Source organism: Colobus angolensis, unplaced genomic scaffold, assembly GCF_000951035.1.
Source record: "Colobus angolensis palliatus isolate OR3802 unplaced genomic scaffold, Cang.pa_1.0 Scaffold16, whole genome shotgun sequence".
Classification (NCBI taxonomy): domain Eukaryota; kingdom Metazoa; phylum Chordata; class Mammalia; order Primates; family Cercopithecidae; genus Colobus; species Colobus angolensis.
In genome coordinates, this window is record NW_012114710.1 from 1448442 (window position 1) to 1452689 (window position 4248).

Consider the following 4248-nt stretch of genomic DNA (forward strand, 5'->3'; position numbering starts at 1 on the left):
AAAAAAGAGAATTTTAGACCAATATCCCTGATGAACATCGATGCAAAAATCCTCAATAAAATACTGGCAAACCGGATCCAGCAACACATCAAAAAGCTTATCCACCATGATGAAGTGGGCTTCATCCCTGGGATAAAAATTTTTTAATATAAATAAATAAATACATAAAAGATTATTATTAAAGATTAAAAAAAAAAAAGAAATTCCAGAAACTTCTTTTTGCTAAAATGTTACTGGTTGGGTCTCGATGTTATCACCTCTGATAACTGCCACCTCCTCCCCACGGAGAGTTTTAAGGTGAATAGGAAATTTGCATTCATAGAGAAAAAAGTACAATGCTGGACACTAAATTAATTCTACCAAGATGTTTAATCTCTGATTTCTGTGTTGCTGTAAGCTTCATATATAGTCAACTAGCACTGAAAAGAAGGAAGAAATTGAAACGAGACAAAGGACATCACAAATTCTTTCCCTTGACTCTGAGTTTAATGCTGAACAACTATAAAAGCTATTGGTAGGACTTGGGTGTTCCCAAACATGCAGGTCCTACGACTACCAGGAGAGTTAAGTGGGTTCCGTCAGAACTTAAGTTATCCCTTTCCGACTGCAATGTCTATAGTATTTCCAATAAGGTATTCAGGATTCAAGGCAATGTTTTTCCCAACGGGAGCAGACAGATTTTTGAGGTGTGATCTACTTATTCCCCTTACTGAAGAAAAAAAAAGCCCGACTCTTTATATTTACCTAAATTAATAAATTGTATTCTTGTTGACAAGGAGAATAATAGCTTTGAAGTAAATACACACACTGTGCTTTAACAGTCCATTCTGTCTCCCTGCTTTATTTTCTACATAATACATACATTATTTCAGATATACATTCAAAAGGACAGCTATGTACTGGTACTTTTAAAGAAATTATGCATTTTCTGGTGCCAGAACACTCAGATGGTCGGTCCATTTACCACTTCAGGGAACTTGCCAGTGTTTTTTAAGCAGTGAAAGTTTCATTTTCTCACTTTTTTAAAAATTCCTATTCTCTTTCATGATATTCACTAATACTATGAAATTATTCAGACATTTTAGAAGCCATTAAAAGTAGAGAAAATTTCTGTTCTCTATAGAATGTAGATCTTATATTTGTTTTTAAACCAAACAGGTGTGTCAAAAAAGGAGGCACAGGGATTTACACTTCTACAGCAACACGGCCTTCAGTTCAAAGGCAGGCACACCAATGTCTAATCACTTTGACCAGTCACTTTCACATAGGAGGAAGTCAAGGTCTGTTGGTTAACTGATTCATTAGTTAGTTAATGTAATAAGTTCAGCTTGCCTCCTTTCTTTGAGTCCCAAAAGTTCAATGGAAATGAGAAAAATATAAAGAATCCAGAGACTCTTAGATAGTAGGAACACAATTATCCCATAAAAAATGTAGAATGTCATCTTTTGTAAAAATACTTTGCAAAGTAGTTGAAGATGCTTTTTCAGAACCCCAGATACTCTCTCAAGTTCATATTATAAAATGTTTAACAAGGCTTCATCAAGAACTTACATAAAATATAAAATCTGGGAAATACCATTCTGGGCATAGGCCCTGGCAAAGATTTCATGATGAAGCAAGCAATTGCAACAAAAACAAAAATTGACAAATGGGACCTAATTGAACTAAAGCACTTCTGCACAGCAAAAGAAACTATCAACACAGTAAACAGACAACCTGTAGAATGGGAGAAATGTTTACAAACTATGTATCCAAAAGAGGTATAGTATCCAGAATCTATGAAGAATTTCAACAAACCAACAAACAAAAAGCAAGCAATCCCATTAAAAAATGGTCAATGATCGTGAACAGACATTTCTCAAAAGAAGACATACACACAGCCAATGAGCATGTGGAAAAAAGGTCCACACAACTAATCATTAAAGAAATGCAAATCAAGACCACAATGAGATATTGTCTCACACCAATCAGAATGGCCATTGTTAAAAAGTCAAAAAGCAACAGGTGCTGGCAAGGTTGAGGAGAAAAGGGAACACTTATTCACTGCTGGTGGGAATGTAAATTAGTTCAGACAATGTTGAAGGGAGTTTGGAGATTTTTCAAAGAACTGAAAACAGAACTACCATTCAACCCAACAATCCCATTACTGGGTATATACCTAAAGAAATAGAAATCATTCCAACATAAACATATCTGCACGCATATGTTCACTGTGGCACTATTCACAATAGCAAAGATGTGGAATCAACCTAAAGGCCCATCAGTGGTGGACTGGATAAAGAAAACGTGGCATCTATACACCATGAAATACCACACAGCCATTAAAAAGAATGAGATCATGTTCTTTGTGATAGCATGGATGGAACTGAAGGCCATTATCCTAAGTGAATTAACACATGAACAGAAAACCAAATACCACATGTTCTCACTTATGGGAGTTAAACATTGAATACACATGGATATGAAGAGAACAATAGACACTTGAGAGTGGAAGGTGGGAGGAGGATGAGAATTGAAAAACTACCTATCGAGTACTATGCTTATTACCTGGGTGATGAAATAATCTGTACATCAAATCCTCAAAACACACAATTTACCCATGTAACTAACAAATCTGCACATGTACCCCCAACCCAAAATAAAAGTTAGAAAGAAATAATAAAAATGAAATATATATGTGTGATTGATTCATGTCTACTTATGAATGTATCCACACCCAGATTTCTAGAAATACATATATAATACAACAGTTCCAAAAGATTACAGGAAAACAGGAAGATATTTAGGCTTCAGAAAACAAGATTTAATAAACATCTATTTGGCAACTATTGTTTTTCAGTCATAGTCTGGCTAGTAAGGACACTACACTGAGTAAGTCAGACATAATACCTGCCTTCATAGAGCAAGAAGCAGATAATGAAAAGTATGAAGAGAGTAACAGGGATGAGAAGGGCTAAAAATGTGCCAGGGACAAGATAGGAAAGGCAGAACAACTTTTCTTGTTTTCAATAACATTGTGTTTCATAAAAATGATAGCAAGAATTATAATCATAAATTAGAAATTCATTATAAAAGTAGTTGAGATCTCAAAAGTGGTTGGTGCTTTAAAAAGTGGTAAAATGGAAGCTAAGATTTACCTTACTGCATAATCCTTGAATCCCTCATGGTCATTATTGCTGAAAAGGAAAAAAAGAAAAGAACAGTAATGAGATGAAGGAATGGATGGCTAATTGCTTGAACTGATTGATTGGTTGATCTTGTCAAGGTGGAGTGAACTACACAGATGGTATGAAAAACTTTTTGAGTATCTAGTTACCAACTAAAAATAATTACCTCATCCTGGGTCAGCATTTGATTGGGTTCCAACTGGATGGCAATTTAATTATTCTAAGTCTCATCATACAACATCCTGCCAACAAATACTCAGAGATCATCTCTAGATGCTATTCATACTTATACCAAGGTTTTAATGCAAACATATTTCCCTTTTATTCTTCTGTGGTCCTTTTACATATGTTTCTCCTTTACTAACATTTTGCTTTTTCTAGGCATATCAACTTATGAATAAATATATGTATATATTTTGTTTCCACAGTTTTAAGAAACAGGTGGTTTTCTGTTACATTGATAAGTTCTTTAGTGATGATGTCTGAGATTTTGGTGTACCCATCACCCAAGCAGTGTATGCTATACCCAATGTGTAGTCTTTCATCCCTCACCCCACCCCCATCCTTCCCCCTAAATCCCCAGAGTCCATTATCTCATTCGTATGCCTTTGCATCCTCATAACTTAGCTGACATTTATAAGTAAGAAATACAATATTTGGTTTTCCATTCCTGGGTTACTTCACTTCAAAAAATAGTCTCCGGGGCCAATCATGGTGGCTCACACCTGTAATCCCAGCACTTTGGGAGGCCAAGGCAGGTGGATCTCCTGAGGTCAGGAGTTCGAGACCAGCCTGGCCAACATGGTGAAACTCTGCCTCTACTAAAAATACAAAAATTAGCCAGGCGTGGTGGCATGCACCTGTAATCCCAGCTACTCGGGAGGTTGAGGCAGGAGAATCGCTTGAACCTGGGAGGCGAGGCTGCAGTGAGCCAAGATTGTGTCATTGCACTACAGCCCGGGCAACAGAGCAAGACTCTGTCAAAAAAGAAGAAGAAGAAGAAGAAAGAAGAAAGAAGAAGAAGAAGAAGAAGAAGAAGAAGAAGAAAGAAGAAAGAAGAAGAAGAAGAAGAAGAAGAAGA

The 4248-nt window shown here is 36.2% G+C and overlaps 1 long non-coding RNA gene across 1 annotated transcript in view; it reads right to left on the reverse strand.

Moving 5' to 3' along the window:
• Nucleotides 1-4248, reverse strand: part of LOC105508197 — a 532547-nt gene that overhangs the window by 200806 nt on the left and 327493 nt on the right. The window contains exon 2 of the long non-coding RNA XR_001001219.1: nucleotides 3143-3176. This is a non-coding gene — a long non-coding RNA (uncharacterized LOC105508197). The remainder of the gene's footprint in view (nucleotides 1-3142; nucleotides 3177-4248) is intronic.